General features: G+C 36.6%; 1 long non-coding RNA gene across 1 annotated transcript; it reads left to right on the forward strand.

Annotated features, from left to right (window-relative positions):
- Positions 1–1396: 1396 nt before the first annotated feature.
- On the forward strand, positions 1397–7950 carry LOC137017143 (uncharacterized). The gene is made up of 3 exons (XR_010894562.1): positions 1397–1447; positions 2569–2621; positions 7777–7950. It is a non-coding gene; the product is annotated as an uncharacterized lncRNA (long non-coding RNA).
- The last annotated feature ends 615 nt before the right edge of the window (positions 7951–8565 follow it).

Genomic DNA, 8565 nt, shown 5'->3' on the forward strand with positions numbered 1-8565 from the left:
ATTTATGCATAAAACTTGTGTGCAGATATTTTCAAGCAGAAATCACATTGATAAAACAAGCTGCTAAATTGTGTGTATATCTATTTTTCAGTGAGCCTCTCTTCCATTTCTGCAGGTGACATCGTTATGCTAGTTGGTGGCACCGAGTAGCTATAGAAGTGACTCATTGAATCGTTCACTTAAGCGATTTGTTCTTAAATACTGATTGATTCAGGAACACCATTACTCTGTGCTACTCTGAGACATTCTACAGTTGGTCAGTCAGCACTGGCTTTGTTTAGACCCATTACGTTGATGAAAAATACACAAAGCATTTTTCAGAATGTAAGCGAAATTCATTATTTTTTTTGAAAATTTAAAAGTTGTTTATTGTGTTTCAACTGGCTTTACTTGAAGATCATGCTGCACTTGCATTAGGGGTGAGGGAAAATACATATGAATTCTCTACTTTCTAACTATCAATACATACATTTCAAAAATTGATATTCTAAACATCAGATGTATAAAATAATAACAAATTGTTACAACAGGGGACAAATGAAGCTTACTTCACAATTAGTCTCAGCCTCAGACCCTACGGACCATTGGCTGAAAGTCACTTCAGGAGTTTCAAAGTTGTCATCCGATTGGTTGAATTCGATAGGATTTCCAGGAGACGTCCAACATGACGTGCAAGCGGTTGCCACGGAAACGAACAATATGGTATCTGAGGCTAAATCATTAAATATTGAGAATGAAACAGCATGTATTATATTTTTCTGACTCCAAACGATCAGCCACTGAATGGAACCAGCTAATAATCACACGTTTCAGTAATGCAAAAGCCTTGTAACCGTATTATTATTTTACTCAAGTCCGGTGGAGAACAAGAATCCGCCACAGCTCAGACTTTCACATTCAGCTCTCACAGCGTGAGCACACAAGATGTGTATAATTTAAACTACCTTATTAAGTAACTCCACTAACAGTGCTGCTGTTCATTTTGCATACTGCTGCCCTCCTTATACTCTCTTCTGAATTCTTCCCTCTCTTCATTAAAGCTAGGTTAAGGGTTCCAGATATCACAAAAAGCAAAACAAGTCCTTTAAAATGCAATATAATAAACAGACATGGCAAAACTGTACCACACTGAAAAAAGTGAAACTACTGTGTTGTTCATTTAAAGTGCATTTTTACATTGGACTAAGTGAAAATCATGGTTTCTGGTTTAAACCTGTTTTTTTCAGTTTGCCTTAAAGCAAATAACGAAGCCCCTAGAACAAATTAAAAACAACAATTTGACTTAAGTAGTATTTTTACTTTAAACCAGATGTTTTCATGTCACGTGACCACATGACGTCACATCAACTAACTGCTCGCGCCACCAGCCAGCATTTTTCCATCCGCCATTATCGCTTCGCTTCGAGTCTGAAGACGGTCCGTGGCCTAGGAAATCTTTTTAGACAAGGTAAGCATTCGAAAATGTGTTTTAACGAAAATAAGTGTTTTTCATTCACATTTATGGTTAGTGGCAGGATGGACAATTAGGTTATTACTTTACAGACAACTGTGTTTGTGCACATGTTAGCTAAAGCTAGCCAAACCAAACCATGCTATCGCAATACACATGTTGCCTCAGTGTGACAAATACAAGGTTAATTTAGTTATTATTTCACTGTGATGTAAGGAAAATATAATGGTAATTTAGTGTGATAAGGCTCGTTTGTCTCTAACAAAGTTAGTGCTCGAATAAACTACAACGGCTTTCTCACATACACTTCAGCCGTCAAATAATCTAACGTTGGTTAAACATTGACCGCGGGAGCTGTAACGTTATATGAGACGTTAATGGTAATGTCGGAATCAGTTAATGTTCGTTTCAGCCTATTTGTGTATAGAGTCGGTAATTTTTTTTTTTTTTTAAAACGACAACAATTATTCGGATTTCACATAGGCAAACGGCTGAAGCGGTGCCAGTTGTTGGAGGTGCGTTTCCCAAAAACATCGTTATCCAACTAACATCGCAAGTTCTGTCGTTACTAACATAGTTAAATGATTCGGTGTTTCCCGAAACCATAGTTCAAACGAACATTCACAAAAAGCATCGCAAACTTGTGTGGTTGGAACGACAGCTTTCTTGTTTTTTACGACATGTGGACTTCCATCATTATCTTGAGCAAAATAAGCAAGCTCTCATTAAGTACAATGTATATCTTTTATTTTGAATATATACAAATGTCATTTACATATTTTAGTTTGTCAAGAGATTTTAAGCACCGTTTTTGAAGAGTGCGCATGTGTGTACGTGCTCTAGTACGCAAGTAACGTTAAGAGATTGAATCTGGAAAGCAAAATGACTAAGAAAAAATGAAAGTTATTAATAAAACTTACTGAATTAGAAAATGAGTTCCGATTGACAAGGAAGAATTCATATTCCATTGTTTCTCCTGTCAGCATAATGCAGTTTAGTACAATATCACTACAAAAGTAGGGACTAATTAATAATTACAGTCTAGTGATTATGGATAGTGCTAATTGCCCCAACAAAAAACTAAGATGTGAAATCTCACCTTTTCCTTTGTTTTACAGGTTGGATTTTGTTCCCTGGAAATTCCAGAATTTTGCCCTAATTGCTGAATTTGGTGAGTACCAACGTAAACATCTGTGAACATTATTTTTATGTTTTAAATAGGAATCATCACTAACACTAGAGAATAGCTTTTTAAATTACCACAGAGTAGTGTTGTCACGGTACCAAAATTTCAGTAGTCGGTACCGATACCATGAAAATTTTATGGTTCTCGGTACCAATTTCGGTACCACAGTAAAATCTATTGGAACTATTTTACCATTTTATATAGCCTATTTTAAAAACATTAAATATGATTTGGAGTGTGTGTGTTTGTGTGTGTATATATAGGCTACCTCAATGAAATAAATTTTGAAATATAAAAAAATAAATAAATAATTAAATGCTCAAACATCCATTGTGTACTGTTGAAAAAACCAGCATATGCTGTTAAGGTAGGTTTTGAAGCTGTATGCTGGTCAAATGCTGGTCCTAAACTGGTCCTGCTGGTCCATACTAGTCCTAAGCTAGTCCTGGACCAGCATAAACCAACTCATACCAGCTTCAAAACCTACTTTACCAGCATATGCTCGTTTTTTCAACAGGGGTAACAGATGTGCGTGTTTATTTTAGCTATTCCATCAGAGAAACAACACACTACAGTCTGTAAAACTATGAAATAAATATCGGTAAATTGTAACCTAAATAATAAGAAAGTTAAATATTATTTCAAAAAGCATTCGTTTTTTATTTCCACACAAAGACGCGTCATATAGCCAAAGTCCCGTTATTACTTTGATATAGCCACTTTGCGCTTTGAGAGGGATGAGGGACACGAGCAGGAAAGAGACCATTTCTCTTTAATAATATCTTCATGTTATCTCCTGATGTTACAAACAACTGACACTTGTTGTAAAAGGTCTGAAGAGCGAGTTTTATCCTCCGCAGAGGCAAGACATTCAGGCTATGTTTGATTTAGCGCTGCCAGAGAAAACGAAAGTAAAAATCACTGGTGTGTGAAACGCGCTATACAAATAAACTTGACGCGCCTTATAAAGTCTAATAACAAGCACAAACTCTGTTAAATAGAAACTGACGTGCAAGCAAAAAGGTTTCTGTCTTACGGTGTTTTCTACTTTACCACAGTAAATAATGCGAATAGCCGAATGCGAATGAAAGAAACGTTATAATCCCCTGCTTGAGTGAAGATTTGGGAAAAGAAACAGAGATTCCATGTGGAATAACTAATGGAATATTGTTAAATTCTCTGCTAATCGGGTGACCAGATCGTGATTCGGAAAACAGAATACGAAGCTTAAATGTATGGACTCACGTACCTCTGTCATTCGGCATGAACCAAAATGTTTCCATGGCTGCGATGTCACATTTAATTGCTAGCCTATTATTTCTTCTGTAAACAAAGCTTTGTGCTTCACTCTTGTCATATTCAAGTAAATACTGGCACAGCCCCATCAGTGGGTACCAAATATACCCGGATTCTCGGTACTACAGAAATGCTGGTATCATCACATTTTCAAAATTTCAGTACCGACTTGGTACCGAAGTACCAGTACTTTTGACAACACTACCACAGAGGTATCCTTGCTAATATAATAAAAAATTGTGGGACAGTATAAAAAAAGGAAGGTTCACGTCATGTCAGTATTTACAAATAACCCCAAATCAAAACTAATCAAGAAGTTACCCACCAATTTAATGTGGTTTATTTTACCAGACAGTGTTAAAAAATGCTAAGTTATTTCATGCAGCTTCAAATATCCTTGATTTATCTAAAATATTAAAGTTAAAAAAAAATCTATAAATTAAATGCAAATATACCATGCTTTTTTTTTTTTTCCTAGTCTTTCAATGAATGTGGAATTGCAAAGACTGTGGTACCTCTGTTTCACGAAGATCTGAGCTCCTTAAGCATTATAAACTTGAACACAGACATTATGGACGCCACCATTCCTATGCATGCATCTATTTCAACTGTCCTTGTACCTGCAAGACTTGGAAGGCACTTTTGAGCCACTTGTCAAGAAATCATCATCATCAGTCCTCTCAAACTGAACCGACCACATTTAAATGTCTCTTATGCAACTGTAGTCAACTATCCACTTTGAAAGGCTATTTTCAACATGTAGCACAGCATCTGAAAAACAGTGAAACAGTTGATTGTGTGTTTCAGGGGTGTTCATACAAAACAAATATTTATGGTTCGTTTCGAACTCATAGAAGCAGAAATCATAAGGATTGTTCAGTTAATGACTTAAAGCTTGGAATACTTGAGAAACAGCGCTCAAGCTTAGATGTTTCTGTTGAAAGTCATATTTCTGACAGTATCCATATTAATAGTGTTGGTACTGAGCTCTCAGAGGATTTATGTACAGAAAACTTGGGTGATCAGGTTTTAAATGATTTGCCACGTAATGTTGAGCTCAAAATTGCCTCTCTCTTACTAAAGCTAGAACATATTTATCTTGTTTCTAGTGTGGCTGTTGATGAACTTTTACAAGAGTTTGACTATTTAATAAGCACTGCTTCTGTCCCTCTTATACATCAAACCATATCTCAGCACTTACAGAATGTTAACTGTCAAGTAGATGAAACTGTTCTGCAAGAACTAGCATCTACTCTTGGCAGGTCGAATCCTTTTCAGCTTCATTTGGTGGTCATGGCCCACTTTCAACTGCTTGGAAGCGAAAGACGTACTACAAAAAACATTTTGATATTGTAGAACCTATAGAATATGTGCTCAACTCCCAAAATGGAAAATCTTTTCAATACATCTCTATACTAAAATCTTTACAGCAGATCCTAAGTTGTCAAACGTTTTTGGAAAAAGCAATCAACTTGAAATCTCACCATCAAATTCAATCTGATGAAATTCAATATAAATCCTTTTATGATGGTACTAATTACAAAGAAAATTTGAAATTGTCAAAGGAGTGTGCTATTTCACTTATTTTGTACATAGATGATTTTGAAATATGTAATCCCCTCGGCACCTCCAGAAAAAAACATAAAATCTGTGCAGTATATTGGACATTAGGGAACTTACCTGCGAGTTGTCACTCATCTCTGTCTAATATATATTTAGCGGCGCTTATTCGTAGTGAAGATGTTAAGTGCTATGGTTATGAGACTGTACTGAAGCCCTTAGTAGATGAACTTATTACATTGGAACAAGAAGGACTGTTTATTGCCAAACTGGGAAAAAGCATTAAAGGGTTTGTTCATTGTGTAGTAGCAGACAATCTTGGGGCCCACGGTCTTGCAGGCTTCGTGGAAAGTTTTTCTGGTAAATATGCTTGCAGATTTTGTACAGCAGAAAATATAGACATTCAAACAAACGAAGTCAAGTCAGGAGTTTTTTGTGCAAGAAACAAGGACCTTCATACTTCTCATCTTAAAGCTATTGAAGAAAATTCATTGTTTAGTCATTTTGGTGTAAAAAAGAAGTGTGTACTGTCTGAAAATCTGTCATATTTCAGCGTGACACAGAGTTTCCCCCCAGATATAGCTCATGATATCTTTGAAGGAATTGTCCCTGTCGAGATTGCTCTTTGTCTTAATGTGTTAATTTCAAAAAAATATTTTACATTAGCCAATTTGAATGAAGCAATAACAGCATTTCCATTGAAGTGGACTGATAAGGCAAACCGTCCACATGTTGTGCCCCTCTCCTATACTACAAGGAAAACAATTGGAGGTAATGTACATGAGAATTGGAGCCTGTTAAGATTTCTTCCTCTTTTGATCGGAACCAGAGTACCTTCGAATGAACCAGCATGGCAAGTGCTCTGTGAATTAAAGGACATTGTGGAACTTGTTGTTGCACCTTTTCACACTGAGGACTCCATTTCTTATCTTGACTTCAAAATATCTGAACACAGGACAGTGTTCCAAGAAGTTTTCCCCCATGAAAGAATTCTGCCTAAACTTCATTATTTAGAGCACTATCCTGGGTTGATACGCCAGTTTGGACCCCTTGTTGCTCTATGGACTATAAGATTTGAAGCCAAACATAGCTTTTTTAAAAGAGTTATCCGTCATACAAACTGTTACAAAAATGTACTGTATTCGTTAGCTCAAAGGCACCAATTTCAGACTGCATATAATCTACACATGTGTAGATTATCTAAGCCACCTTTGGAGGTTGCTGATGTATCAACACTTCCACTTGATGTTATCAATGAGGATATTGCACAGGCTGTGAAACAGAAGTACCCACATATGGACACTGTGGACCTCACAAAACATGTGTCCTACAGTGGATTCAACTATAGGATTGGAATGGTGGTAGCCCATGGGTCACTGGCTGGACTGCCAGAGTTTTCTGAAATTGTTCATATGATTGTTCTACAAGAGACACTAATTTTCATTGTCAAAAAATTGGATGCCTGGTACCTGGAACATTATCGATCCTATGCCTTGGTTATGTCTACTACTACTACACAACTAAGGCTTGTTGGGGCACATGAGCTGACAGATCCCTACCCTCTGGTCCATTACATGGTTGGTGGACGGCGCCTCATCTCTCTGAAGAGATACATACATGCATAAGGTTGTATATGGGTGTGGGGTTACAAATGTACAAATGAGACATTTAAAATAACATTTTTAATGTCTATTGTCAGACAATGCCATGCCAGTGTAGTGGGCATCTGAGTTTGTCAAATTGTTCCCTGTTAAAATGTATAAATTATATAGTATTCTGCGTGTAGTATTAATTTTTAGTTGGTATAATAGTATATCTTCTAAATACCACACAAGTAAATGAAAAATACCTTATGCATTTAAATGAATTTGTACTTTTCCATGTGAAATCAATCCTTAAAGGCCTGCTTGTATACTGTAGCTATTCATGGCAATTTTAATTTCTACTATCCATACAAGCATATCACTAATGAAAAAGACATTTGCTGTCCCTTTTCTATGTAAAAAAACTTCAAATTTAAATTCATATTCACAAATTCATTAACAACTCTATTTTGACAATTCTGGTTAAAAAAAACTGCTAAGACAGCATAAGGCCTTATCAATTTGACTTAAATATTCAGAATTTACTAAATAATATTGACTGTGAAATTTCTTTTCTTTTTTTTAACCAGAATTGTCAAAAGACAGTGTTGTTAATCATTTAATTTGTGAATATGAATTTAATGTAAGTTATGACAAATTTTGTACTGCAACTAATACTATTGTTTTCTTGTTTTGACTAGATCCTTTTGGATGGGCAGACATGGCAGTCAAAAGGCCAGCCAAGTTGCGTGTTATTCTGAATCCTGATGACACCAGGAAGCTAGTTTTGCCTGGTGGAATTCCAGAGTCAATGGAGCAGCTTATGGATGAAGTTAGGAAAGTGTGTGGGTTAAATGGCAATTTCAGACTGCAGTACCAAGACAGAGACTTTGGAGATGCACTAGTGAACTTGACATCTACTGTGGAACTTGAGGATTTGGCAACTGTCAAGGTCATCCCAATATCTGATGACTTTAGCCAAGAAATTACTCTCACTATCTGTGATGATATAGTGTCTACTCAATCAGATGACACAGAGCTCCTGTCCACACCCTCTAGTTCTGTCTCTACAAGAACTCAGATGTGGCCACACGTGTTTCCAATACCAAAATTCTCTTATGACACTGAACTGCAGTTAGAAAAGGGAAATGCTGTGTTTAGGTCAAACAACACAAGGTTGACACTGAGTTCAAAAGCAAAGTCAGATATTTTGGAAAAGTTAGCAGAAGAGATATTCAAGTTCAAAGCCTACCCTAGAGATGTAGACTTCAGTGATGTTGCTGAAGCACTAATCAAGAAACACCCATGCCTGTCTGAACCTGGCTCATACAACGGTTGCTACGGGTGGAAGCAGCGGCTAAAGACAAAAATGGGCAACTACCGAACTCAGCTGAAGGGCCTTGGGTGTTCTGAATTACTTGCAAATTCACTGAAGTCTAAAGCGCCAGAAGATGGATTACCAGCAAAAAACGTCAAGAGACCTAAGAGAG

The sequence above is a fragment of the Chanodichthys erythropterus genome, chromosome 1 (genome assembly GCF_024489055.1).
Source record: "Chanodichthys erythropterus isolate Z2021 chromosome 1, ASM2448905v1, whole genome shotgun sequence".
Taxonomy (NCBI): Eukaryota; Metazoa; Chordata; class Actinopteri; order Cypriniformes; family Xenocyprididae; genus Chanodichthys; species Chanodichthys erythropterus.